General features: G+C 42.8%; 1 protein-coding gene across 1 annotated transcript in view; it reads right to left on the bottom strand.

Moving 5' to 3' along the window:
• Positions 1 to 14,091, bottom strand: part of NELL1 (neural EGFL like 1) — a 416,591-nt gene that overhangs the window by 307,826 nt on the left and 94,674 nt on the right. The window lies entirely within an intron of this gene.

Genomic DNA, 14,091 nt, shown 5'->3' with positions numbered 1-14,091 from the left:
ATCCATTTTTGAGTTTATTTTTGTGTATGGTGTTAAAAGGTGGTCCAGTTTTCCCAGCACCATTTATTGAAAAGACAGTCTTTTCCCCATTGTGTATTCTTGCCTACTTTGTCATAGGTTAACTCGCCATATAATCATGAGTTTAATTCTGGACACTCTATCCTGTTTCCTTAACCTACGTGTCTATGTTTGTGCCAGTACCATACTCCATTTTGATTACTACAGCTTTATAGTATATTTTGAAACCTGGAATTGTGATTCCTCCAGCTTTGTTCTTCTTTCTTAACATTGCTTTGGCTATTCAAGGTCTTTTGTGGTTCAGTACAAATTTTAGGATATGTTCTAGTCTTGTAAAAAATGCCGTTGGTATTTTGTTAGGGACTGCACAGAATCTGTAGATTGCTTTGGGTAATAGGTACATTTAAACAGTATTAATTTTTCTAATCCAGGAGCACAGTGTATCTTTTCATTTGCTGCAAATGACATATCCATTAAGGGGTTACTATCCAAAATATATAAAGAACCCGTACAATTCAATACCAAAAACAGTCCAGTTAAAAAGTGGATAGACATTTTTCAAAGAACACATACAAATGGCCAACACATGAAAAGATGCTCAATATCACAAATCAGGTAATCACATATCGAAACCACAATGACGTATCATCTCACACCAGTTAGATTATCAAAAACAAAACCAAGTATTGGTGAAGATGAAGGGAAAAAAGGGAGCCTTCATGCACTATTAATGGGAACGTAAATTGGTGCAACCACTGTGGAATACAGAATGGAGGTTCCTCAAAAAATGAACAGAAATACCTTACAATCCAGTAATTCTACTACTAGATATTTACCCAGGGACAACAAAAGCATTAATTTGAAAAATAGGCATCCCTGACTGTACTGCAGCATTATTTATAATAAACGTGATACAGAAGCAACCCAAGTGTCCAACAGATGAATGAAGTGGTATATATATACAATGGAATACTACTGAGACATAACGAATGAGATCTTGCCATTTTCAACAACATGGATGGGCCTAGAGGGTATTATGCTAAGCAATAACTAAGAATAACAAATACCATACACTTTACTTTTATGTGGAACCTAAAAAAACAGACTCAAGGGGCGCCTGCGTGGCTTAGTCGGTTGAGCGTCCGACCTGGTCTCAGGTAATGATCTCATGGTCCGTGAGTTCGAGCCCCACGTCGGGCTCTTTGCTGACAGCTCAGAGCCTGGAGCCTGATTCAGATTCTGTGTCCCCCTCTCTCTGACCCTCCCTTCATTCACGCTTTGTCTCTGTCTCAAAAATAAATAAACATTAAAAAATTTTTAAAAAAAACAGACTCAAATACTGAGAACAAACTGATGGTTGTCAGGGGAGATGGGTGGGAGGATGGGCCAAAGAGATATGGGGTATACAAGTACAAACTTCCAGGTATAAAAGTTAGTCCTGGAGATGCAGAGAACAGCATGGGGAATAGTCAGTAACACTGAAACAACAATGTATAGTAACTCATAGTGATTCCACTTATAGTGAGCACTATGTATGGAATTGCCGAATGGCTGTACACCTGAAATGAATAGCACTGTATGTCAACTATATTTCAATAAAAAATAATTACACCAATAAAAGTGAAATTGAACACAGATATGTACTATGAAGGAACATAACATAGTCACATTAGGATAAGGCCACTCAGGCTGATTAGCACAGGGTAAATCTGAGCACTGTAAAGGATCTCTCATGAATGTGTCAGGTAACTGAAAAGAACCCATGTTAGGGATAGCCCAGAAGATGGGGATCAGCTAACATTTTTTTTCATAATTCAACACCCAACATACGATGGGCTGGCTATATGATACATGTCTCAGGGGGCCATTAAGAAAAATGTAGCGGGTTCCCACCCAGCCCACTTGCCATTACAAAACCTCCATTATAGCTAGTATCTCTGCTTGAACAAAGGATTCAACATTTCCATGGGTGAGGTTATTGCACCACCTGTCCTGCACTGACCCCTCCTCAAAAGCAAACACCTCGAATCAGGTGAACTCCTCTGAAATCAATTTACCTAGGCTTAATATATCTAAGTGAAAATTCACCTAAAGCAGCTTTATTTAAAACCAAATTTGATTAAAATCAATTTACCCTCCTATCACATGTGAATAGTTACGAATCTCACAAACATGAATTTTATGTCAGCAGGACCATTAGGGGAAATCATTATTAAGTAAACTGCTGCTCAGTAAACTGATTTCAGAATAATTCATTTTGCATCAACTGTGAGCACCCAAGCCTGATCTCTGGCAGTTCAAAAGGTAGAGAAGGTAACTGCCAGCTGCAGAGCTGCCTCTACCACACGAGCTTCAGGAAGCCAGTAAAACCAGAGTCCCTTCCACCTTCCAAAAGAACTCATGGGCTTTAAAATTCAATTTTTCTGCAATTCCAGAATTCCTGTTATGTTTCCCATCTCCATCATGCTTGCTAAGGGCAGAAGCAGCTTCCTCCCCACCATCTTCTTGCCTTGGTCTTAATCCCTGATCAGCTCAGACTACCCACACACCTGGGAGACAGAGCTACTGTGAAAGCAATAGCTTCTTTTTTAAAGTGCTCCAGGCTTTGAGGTGCCCGTTGGCTCAGTTGGTTGAGCTCTGATTCTTGATCTCAGCTCAGGTCATGATCTCACGGTTCATGAGATCAAGCCCCTAGTCAGGCTCTGCACTGACAGTGTGGAGCCTGCTGGGGAATCTCTCTCTCCCTCTCTCTCTGTTCTACCCCCTCCACCTCCAAAATAAATAAAAACTTCTCAAAATTGCAGGTTCTGATTCAGTAGGTCTGGGCTGAGGTCTAAGAAACTGCATTTCTAATGAGCTCCATACGATGCTCTTGCTGCTGGTCTGCAGGCCGCAAACCCATGGCAAGGTCTTACAAGAGGAACATGGCCATTAAGAGTTTCAACCCCACTGAGGCACCTGGGTTGGCTCAGTTGGTTAAGCAACCTACTCTTGATTTCAGCTCAGGCCAGGATCTCATGGTTCATGCGTTTGAGCCCCGTGCTGGGCTCTGTGCTGGCAGCGTGGAGCCTGCTTGGGATTTTTTCCCTCCACCCTCTCTGGCTCTCCCCTGTGCTCCTGCTCACATTTTCTCTCTCTGTGTGTGTCTCTCTCTCTCCCTTTCTCTCTCAAACCAAATAAACATTAAAAATTTTTTCTTTAAATTTCAACATACACATCTTAGTAGGGAGTATTTAGGAGGTAAATACTTCTCTGGTCTTGGACAGGAGGATTTAAGCAAAGGCAGACTCTCATTCTTCCACGTGGAAATGAACTACACCTCTCTCAACAACCACAGAGTTTGCTGAGCTATGGTTTGCAAATGTTAAGAATGTCGAAACTCCAGTCTCCCAAAAAGATGCAGTAATTGTTTTCTACATGAGGAATATCAGAATCATAAAATATTTTGGAAACACATTCTTAAGAAAGAAAAAAAAAAGAGTTCCTCATTTCCATCACACCAAGAGGCCTAGAAACACTTTTTTTCATGCTAGGAATGTCCTTTAACAGAGGACCTTACCACGAAATATACAAAGAAATCCTGCTGGCCTACTTAAACAACAAAGGAGTTAAATGAGCTAAGTGAAGGAAAAAGCCACAAAGAGTAACGGGGTCATGAGAAGACTGGGTATTACCGAGGCATGGCTCCAAATCCATTCTTTCACCAACTGGCCCATACAACACACCTTGTCCTATGGACTCAAAAGCAGTTTCCCATTTGATGTGTGGAAAAGACCTTCATCAATTACTGCTTCTAAAGAAAGAACAAACTGGCCTCAAAAGGAAAAATGGAAACTTTACAGTTTAAAAAAAAAAAAAAAAGCTATCAGGCTCCACTGTAACCAAGTGATCAAGCTTAACACGACCAATAATAAGATATACAGATATACTGACATCGGGAACCCCTTGATGTGATGCAGGAAAAAAACCTATCAGTCCTCTAGTATTCTTGACCAAAAAATACATAATTTAATCACCAGGAAATGTGAGAAACAACTTGAGGGATATTCTACAAAGTAACTGACTGGTATTCTTCAAAAGTACCCAAATCATGGAACACAAGGACAGTGTGAGGAATCGCCACATTCTGGAGATTAAGAAATAATAAATAAATGTAATGCAGGATCCTAGACAAGATCCTGGAACAGGGTTAAAAAAAAAAAAAAAAAGATCAGTAGAAAAACTGGTAAAATTCAAGTAAGATGTGTATTTTGGTTACTAGTAATGGAGCAATGTCAATTCTTTGGTTTTGAGTTTTCCATAGTTATATAGGAGGTTAACATTAGATGCAGTCAGGTGAGGGATACAGAAGGAATTTTTTTTTCCAACTTCCACCTAAGTCTAAAATTAGCTCAAAAGTAAAAATGAATAAAGTACTGTTTGCTCCCCCAAGAGGCAGAGCCAAGGAGGCCACACCAATGGCTGACATATCAATGGAAAAGCTTGACATTTTTTCTTACTTTCAGAAAAAAGACTGGATCCTCTAGGCAGTCTCTCTTCAGTCTACCTTTTCTCAATACCTTGGCTCACAGCTTCTCCTTATCTCTCCAAGGCACCAGATCATTCTTGTAATAAATCAAGGAAAGCCACCAATGCACTGTGGTTCCAATTGTGAAATCCACCTCCTACCCGCCACATAAAGTGAAACCTTACAAAGAACAGCTAGAACATAAGACACTAAGACTGACTGGAAAAGACTCCTGGGGAAATATAGCAAAGCAAAGAAATTAAGGGTTCTCCCATCCTGTGTGAGACTGGGTGGCCACCTCAAACCAGGGAAGGCTGACACACATAGCGGGCAAAAGTGAGTACATCGCCAACTACTAGGCAAGAGGAACCCCGAAGTAGTCCATAAAGCCCTCATCTCCAGCCATCCTGAATACAAGTGGAGTAGGCACAGGACCTCTATTCTGAATCTTGGAAAAGAGCTGGGCCAATGGCTCCTCAGTCACAAAGATCATGACAAACTTGTTTCATTACCACTAGTTTTACCACGAGTCACCAGTGTTTACAAGTTAGATATAGAGACCACATTTCAAACCTGACTGATCTCAAAAGATATGCCATGAATAGGACATACAAGATAAAGCCAGATATTAGGAAAGTTTTAACCATGCCCTTCGGTCTGAGAACAGAAAAGTACAGTAGCTACATAATAACCACCACCACCAACACTTACTGAGTGCCTACTGTGTGGCAGACATGGTCTCAAATCCTCAGAACAAGCCTACAGGGAAAGCATCACTAACCTTAGTTTACAGGTGAAGCTCAAGTTCAAAGATCTAAAGTGATCTGACAACACAGCAAGTGGTAGGTATAAGATTTGCATCCAGAATTATGTAACAGTAACGATGTTCCTTCCACTCTACGATACTATCTAGGATGTTGTGGAGGACATGAAGTGGCTGGAACCAGCAGAGATACAGAAACCACTGGTACTCTGTGACATGGAGGCCAGAGCTATTGGCAAAGCCTCCTTAGGGACTTCCATGTTCTTAATGGACTATGCCCATCACAACAGATGGAGGTAAAATAAGCCAAGTTTCTCTTCCACTACCTCACTATGGTTTTCAAAAGTATGAAATATGGTACAAATCAACTCAGCATGTAAGAGACTACTCACTTATCACCAAATCCACGTCCTTTCTTCTTGGCTCAGAGCTAGACTCCCTCTCTAATGTTGCTTGCTGTTGGGTATGGCCATGTACTTGAATTCCAGCCAATGTAATGTCATCAGAATGCTGCTACCAGGGGTGGTCTGAAACGTCCCACATGCAATCCACCTCTTTCTGGATGCTAGAAGGATGATAACCCCCAGAACAACTGTGAGCACCACATGTTGAAGGGGGCGGAATGATCAAGTGGATGGAGATGGAGCCCTTGAATCTCCACTATAAGAGCTGTCTCACCAGAAATACCTGCACTGGTTATTACATGAACAAACACAGTACAACCATAGCTAAAGCTTTCCATGAGAAAACAGTCCCCTAACATAAGTTCCAAGAACCTGTTTAAGCTAGAGAGAAAGCTTCCTGCCACCTTATTTGATAACATGATGAGCACTGACTGTGTCGACAGAGTTTTATAGTTGTCTCATTGGAATTTAAATCCTCACAAGGATGAAAACAATTTTGACATTGGTGACATGGGCTCTTCAGATCATAGGACCATATAAGGGGATCCAAGGAATTAGTAATTACACATTAACGTTCACATCTTCACAGGCACAATTAGAACCTCTACCTTACAGATGAGGACACAGACTCACAATCCAAGCTACCATTCCTTCTTCTGTGCTCCAGCCCCAAAACTCAAGGCTGTTCCTTGGCAATTCCAATGTACATCTCTCAGTTTTATAGTTAAACCACCTGCCAGCAAGCAATACAGCCAGGTCTGAAATTCCAATCTGCTAGACAGATATGATACTATCCTCTATGTTAAGTATTTAACACATAAAAGCATAACCTCAGCAAATGCTGGTTTTCTCTACCTCCACTCAGCCACAAACTCTCTACAGACCTCCCACTCTGTCCCTCTCTTCTATGCAAACGTCATGTTCACAAAGCATAAGCACATTTAAATTGTATCCATCCAATATCTAGGTTTGCTCCAGCCAAAGCGCTTTCTCCTATGGAAGGGTTTTATGGTGAGAACTTCTAGGAAAGCCAGCCTCCTTCCATAGCCAGGCTCTGGATAATTTTACTGGAGGGATAATTTCCCCTGACCAGGTCTTCACCGAGAATTGTGCAATAAAAATTCTCTAGTAATTCACACTCACCCAGTGTGACCTCTCTTCTCTTTCTGTTAGTAACAGGAGCTTAGTGGAACACATGGCTTCTCAGAATTAAGGCCACATGCTCCACCTTCCTTGCAACTAGGTGTGGCCTTGTGATCAAGTTCTGGCCATTAGGATGCAAGGAGCACACTCTCCACCTTCTGTTCTCCCTCATGCTGGCTTAGCAAGGGCTGAGGAGTGGACTGTCATGAACCATGGGGCAGAGGGTAACAGCCTAGAGACTGTGGGGCCAGAATACAGAAGAGCTGAGTGAAGTTCTCACAATCTCTCAACCAACTGTTTTCAAACAGTTGCAGGAGAGAAAATTAAGCTTTCCTCTTGTTTAAACCAGTATTATTTTGGTCTTCATTTCAGCCAACCTATATCCCAAACAGTACAGATTCCCCATGGCAGGTGCAGGGAGTTTCCTGGGGGATTTCCATGAGTCCTTGGCTTGTCTTCCAGCCCTGGTTGAATGGCTGTTTCCACTCTCTGGCCTTTGCAAGAGAGCGCATAAGGCATAGTTAGAAACACCTTGCACCAACACTTCCCCACACTTGTCCACAGAATGTGGGCATTAAAATCACCTAGGGACTTACTTAAAACCAAGATTCTTGGACTAAATTCCCAGGGATTCAGATTAATGAAATATAGAACAATTCTTACATTCTGTAGTTCAAAAGTTCCTCATGTAGGGGCGCCTGGGTGGCGCAGTCGGTTAAGCGTCCGACTTCAGCCAGGTCACGATCTCACGGTCCGGGAGTTCAAGCCCCGCGTCAGGCTCTGGGCTGATGGCTCAGAGCCTGGAGCCTGTTTCCGATTCTGTGTCTCCCTCTCTCTCTGCCCCTCCCCCGTTCATGCTCTGTCTCTCTCTGTCCCAAAAATAAATAAACGTTAAAAAAAAAATTTTTTTTTTAAAATAAATAAATAAATAAATAAATAAATAAATAAATAAAAAGTTCCTCATGTAATTAAAACATTTAACCAGACCTTCTGTGGCTTCAAGTCCATGGGGATGTGAGGCTGTGTGTAGACAAGGCTTCCTTAGGACCCTTCCCCACATTGCCTGCCCACTGCTTCTCCCACAAGACATTGTATGTTCCTCCCTTTCATGTAGTAGTACTCCTTCACACATCTATAGTTCATGTCCCTGGGGCAAAGCTATTCTCCCTAGGTCAAACACCTTAGATGCGCCTCCAGCGATCATCTTCCACATTGCAAATTAGATCCACTGTAAGCCTCTTGACTCCACAATGCCTACTTGAAGAGCTCATTCATTCACCATGTATTATTACGAGTTCAAACTCTTTGAGCACAGCCAAGAACACAAGACTCCTGACGATGAGACCACCAAAACCTACCAGCATCATCTCCAACCTTTACCTTCCCACCCTGTATTTTTAAGCACTGTTCTCCTTTCCTGGAATGCTCTTCCCATCCTGGATATCCAGCAAGTTGAACCCACTCTTAAAGATTCAACCCCAGCATCCAACAAATGACAATAAGTATGGTTAGTCCTCTTGACACTGGTGAACTGTCAAAATCTGGCAGGAAATCGAGCTTCATAATTTTAAATGAATCAATTCACACCTCTCTGAGGGGTTTCACGGTCTACATCTGCAGGCCTTGGGCAGACTTGCCCTTAGGGTGACACTTGACCTAGCAAAAAGTCTATCTCATCTATTCAGTCAACACATTAGGCATTTATGCCATGTCACACCCTTCAAGGGCCTGAGGACAGAAAATGAAGTTACCTTGATGCTAATGGCTTATAGCTATACTATTTGATTTCACGGGAGTTTGATATCCGTTACTCGAGTGTTCCAGAGTCCTGGCTACACCACTGAATGGAGCCATACTACTGACCTTGACCTTTTCAACTTCTGCATGCCCCCTGGGGTCTTTCTGTTTGGCTTCCAAGCCACTACTTGCCTAAAAATCCAATTTGGATGTGCCCTGACCCCCAGTCTAGCCTTAACTGCAAACTCATCATCTGTTCCTGTCCATTCCTGGCTTGCTTTGGCCACCTGAACCTGAGGAAGCAGGGACCTGATTAAGCACTTCAATGCCCTTGGTATAAGCCTTAGACAAGAGCTGTACAGCAGTGCCTATGGTCCACAACACTGCATCGTTTACACAAAATTTTGGCAAGAGATTCTTCTCACAAGCAGTAATAATAAAGACATCAAGAGGAAAATTTAGGAGGCAATGGTTAAATTTAGGACCTAGATTGTGATGGTTTCCAGGTATGTATTTGTCTCCAGACTCATGAAGTTGTGTTAAATATGTACAGTTCTTTGTTTGGCAATCAAACCTCAATCAAGTACTTTAAAAAGAGAGGGGGGAGGGGAGGGGAGGGGGGAGGAGGAGCCTGAGTGGCTCAGCCAGTTAAGTGTCTGACTTGAGCTCAGGTCATGATCTTGAGGTTTGTGAGTTTGAGCCCCACGTCGGGCTCTGTGCTAACAGTACTGAATTCCCTCTCTCTCTCTCTCTGTCTCTCAAAAATGAACATGAAACAAAACAAAAAAAAAAAAAAAAAAAAGGAGGGAAATCGAAAAGAATTGGACCTAATAGTACTGCCTACCCAGGGGAATGTAGGCTAAAGAGAGGCCCTCAGTTCATCTCCTTGAGGATATTTGAGAGCTTTCTGGTGGCTCATCCTCATTTGCTAAGCAAGCGCTCCCCAGTAACATGCAAATGAACAACAGAGCAGCCCTGATACTCAGATTAGCTATACGTGAATCACTACAGAACACAGGCCGAGCCTGTTGGTATATAGGTTACTGCTGCCCTTTTTCAAAATTTAATTACAGTGTTTGAACATTATCTCATTTTGAAGATCTAGCTACCAAGGCTCAATTAAAATTCCAAGTGTCAAAGTGAGAAGCCCCAAGCGGAGATCTCACTTCATCCTGAGTTTTAAATGTATGAAAACAGTTGGATATTTTACAATCATAACAAGTCCTCTTGGAGATGGACATTATTACCCTACAATCAATTCGAGATGTTTTACAGCCCCTCTGCCAGCACGTGAAACCCTTGTGTACTTCATACGAGAAGCTGGTTCTAAGCTGATAATACTCACTGCAGAAGAATGAATACGTGCACCCCCCTTCCCCGGCCTCATCACACTGGTACTAGAGCTCCAGCAGGCACCTGATGCACCTGACTGCAGTATGGGAGCCAGAGACGAGATGCCCGGGGTGAACTCTAAGCAATGACACTAGTCATCTGTACACTACAGGCAGCCAGCGGGAGAGCAGAGTGGAAGGAACAGGACACCATGCCTTGGCCACCATGACCAGAAATACCATGGATCCTTCCCTTCCTCCACCTCCCTTCCCAACCCACACATCCTCAGCCCAGCAAACTCCTCCTTCCAGTCCCAGGTTCCAGTCCAGTCCAGTTCCAGCCTCCTCCTCTATAAAGCCTCCCTGGACTTCTCCCTAGAAGAATTAGTGGCTTCCCATCAGTGTTTCAACAGGTTTTTTTCCTGATTGATTCTTTTAACAAAATTTGGTTGGGCACCTAGGAGGTGTCAGGCACTGTTCAGGGTGCCTGGGATGCAGCAGCAAACAAGTGAAGTTTCTGCAAGTGAGTTGCTTATCTAATGGATGAGAAGGGGGAACAAGTAAACATACACTACCTAAGAGGATGATAAAGTTTATAAAACCACACAGGAGGGTGGTGGGGAGGGAGCATGGCAGGGGCAGGGGAGGGGGCTGTTTTAGGTAGAGCTGTCAGAGAAGGCTTCTTAGACAAGATATGAACACCAGGAAGGACAAGTGAATGAAGTAAGAAATGAAGCCTGCAGGACAACGGCGTTCTTAGACATGGGAAATATGTGCAAAAGCCTTGGGACAGAGGCAAGAGGAAGTGCGACCTGTTTGTGAAACATCAGGAAGGCCACTGTGGCTGACCAACCACATACGAAGTGCAAGCAGGGGACAGAGCACATGGAGACTTGTAGCCATGGTCAACTCTTTGGATCTTCTCTTGGAAGCCATCAAAGGATACAGAGGAAAAGAACAACATGTGTGCTGTAATTACTAATGGGCTCATCTCCTGCAAAGGCCTATCTCAATCTCCCCAGTAAGTGAAACAGCGTCAGGTTTATAAAAAAAAAAAAAAAAAAAAAAAAAAAAAAAAAAAATTAAATTTTTTTAATGTTTACTTTTGAGAGAGAGACAGGCAGACAGACAGAGTGTGAGCAGGGGACACAGAATCTGAAGCAGGCTCCAGGCTCTGAGTTGTCAGCACAGAGCCCAAAGTGGGGCTTGAACCCACCAACTGTAGTATCATGACCTGAGCCAAAATCAGCAGCTGAACTGACTAAGCCACCCAGGTGCCCCTAGAAAAGACATTTAAGAACTCTCAGGAGAAGGAAGAGTGCAGAACAAACACCCTGAACTGGCCACGAGCATACACAGGCACACAGCACTAGCTGTCATCTACCCATCCTTCTCAGGACAGGATCAGCCTCATAAGTTCTGCATGTACCCATGGCTACCTTACATCAGGCCTCATTCAGAAACCTCACTGTTCTCCAAGATCAGAAATAAGCAATTATTTTCATCTCCCCAAAAACAGAGCACCAAGAGTCACTACTAAAAAAGCTTGCTCAAAATTCTTGGTCCATCCAAACAGCATTCAACAGTGTTGTGGAGTTCAAGTTCCATTGCTACTGTAGTCTGGACTGAGAAGTTCATCTCACCTCCAGTAATGCCCACTACAGTTTTTCCTGAACAGTCTTCCTGGAAGGAGCTCAAGGGATTCAGTGGATTAGCTCTTCATCCCTAAGGTACCATCCAGCTATCATACCTAACTCTTAGAATCCCCAGGGTACTTTGCAAGATGAAATGTTATTTGGAACCCCTAGGAGTTGCTGTACTTACCATATTTTAGAGCCTTTACTAAAGGAAGTGAAAAAAGATTCCTATAAATTCTCATGGCTTTCCTCAAGTTTAAAGTGTCCGAATTTTTCCAGACATTCCACTCATTTCCGAATTCTGGGATCCACACTGGCTTAAAGGAGAATAATTTGATATCAATAAAGCCTGTGGGTTGTGTTTTTCATGGCCTAGACAGCTCAGGAGTGATTTATCTTACCCTCATCTGAAACTAAGAATTTCTAACATCTCATCTGACAGTCTATAAGCAGACAATTGCCCCTCTTCTACCTCTTAAACTTGACAGGTGGAGCATGTCCCAGGCACTGCCCTCAGTGCACCATCAAACACTGGTTGGATACGGGACACCTTTGGAGCATTTGAACAGCAGTCTTCTTCAGCAGGCATCTCATTGCCAACCACAGGGAGGTGGAGTGCAAGCATCAATGACTAATGAGACATTTTAACTGGGTTCAACCCCATCAAGCTTCCCTTGGTCTCCACCTGTCAGTTCTGACACCTGACCTATTCCATTATGTTCAGGGTTCTAAGACTCTCCAAAGCTGCCAAACTGCTTCCTTCTATACAGACAGCCCACGGTGGCCTTGAATCAATAATGTACATGCGGTAGTTCCTAGTGTTAGTTAGAATGCAAGTTCAGCCAAAAGATATTAAATACCCCCCCAAAGCACTGTGTGATAAAGTTTGGGAAATGCCACAGTAAGCAACTTTAAGGAACCAATATACTACGCTCGTTAAGAAAATGTGCGGAGAAACCAGACACCTAGGTGTGATCCCAGTTCCATAATTTTATTACCTGGGTGACCCTCAACAAAACAAACCAACAATCTCTCATCCATGAAGTAATAATAGTACTATTTTTATCATTTTGTAAGAATTCAAGGATGCATTTGAAGTGCTTAATATAGTGCCTAGTACCTTATTGCATGATTTTAAAGAGCTCTGAATATGCTACTATTATGATTCTCCAATCAAGAGAGGGAGTGTGTCCTTTTTCCCAAGTTTATGTAATCTCATACCTCTGGTTTTACAAGACTATCTTGCCGGCCAGTGGTCCTTGGAACATATTTGGGAGAAGTCCCACACCAGTCAGTGATGTGTGCCCTGAGGCAGGCTGAAACTACAATCTCAACATGTCTAACTCAGCAACACTAATTATTCACATGAAGCAATACCGCAGTTAAGAGGTGAAAAATGACATTTAGGGGCACCCGGGTAGCTCAGTCAATTAAGCACCTGACTTCAGCTCAGGTCATGATCTCACAGTTTGTGAGTTCAAACCCTACATCGAGCTCTGTTCTGAGAGCTCAGAGCCTGGAGCCTACTTCAGATTCTGTGTCTCCTTCTCTCTCTGCCCTTCCCACACCTCTGCACATGCACGCACTCATTCGCTCTATTTCTCTCTCAAAAAAAAAAAAAAAAAAAAAAAACAGGAAGGAAAGGAAACGAAAGGAAACGAAAGGAAATGAAAGGAAAGGAAACGAAAGGAAAGGGAAGGAAGGAAGGAAGGAAGGAAGGAAGGAAGAAAGAAAGAAAGAAAGAAAGAAAGAAAGAAAGAAAGGCAGACAGACATGATTATTTAAAGATAACACAGTGGGTCAAAATCCTTAAAGACCGTCCTGGGCCTTATTTCAAATGCTCACGGTTGGCTTTGTATTCTGACTCTACTTCTTCTATTTGCAAGATTCTGGACAAATTACTCAACCCCCCTGAACAGCAATTTCCTAATCTCAAAAGGTGAAAAATAATCATCTTGGTGGTGATGGGGATAAATGAGATACTGAAGGTCAAACAAGTGGCACACTGTCGGTATCCATTTTCCCCCTTTCACTAGGTCTCAAGACAAGTGGAAATTCAGTCTAAAGGTAGTCACCAGTAAGGGTAATCAGAGGGTAATAGCTGCTAGCCCAAGATTTTCTAAGACAGAAGTCAAAAAGCACCAAAGGACTTCCTGTGCGCTTTTTAAAAGAAGGAATACCGGAAACCTCTACAAGGCGTTCTTACCTCTTGTTGTGTTACCTTGATTCTAAGACACTGAATATACAAGATCCAGAGAGAGATTATCCCATCTTCCCAAAGCAGAGAGCCAAGTACCCAGAGTCAAATCAGGAGGAGACAAACGGCCCAGCAATGGTAATTTTCACCATCCCATTTAAACTCCTCACGCAGATCTGTTTTTACAAAGACAATTCTGCTAAAACTCCACTGAGGACTACACAGCCCAGCTTTTCAAGGGCTGTTACTGCATCCTTGCACAGCCACCTATGACCTCTAGCTTGGAAGCCACCATCTCCCCTCAGGAGGTCACTCTCCCATGTTTGGAAGCCCTCACCAGCACCACAACCCCTA

This window comes from Prionailurus viverrinus, chromosome D1 (assembly GCF_022837055.1).
Source record: "Prionailurus viverrinus isolate Anna chromosome D1, UM_Priviv_1.0, whole genome shotgun sequence".
NCBI lineage: Eukaryota > Metazoa > Chordata > Mammalia > Carnivora > Felidae > Prionailurus > Prionailurus viverrinus.
Note: the sequence above shows the minus strand (reverse complement) of the source record. Positions and strands in the feature narration are given on the sequence as shown.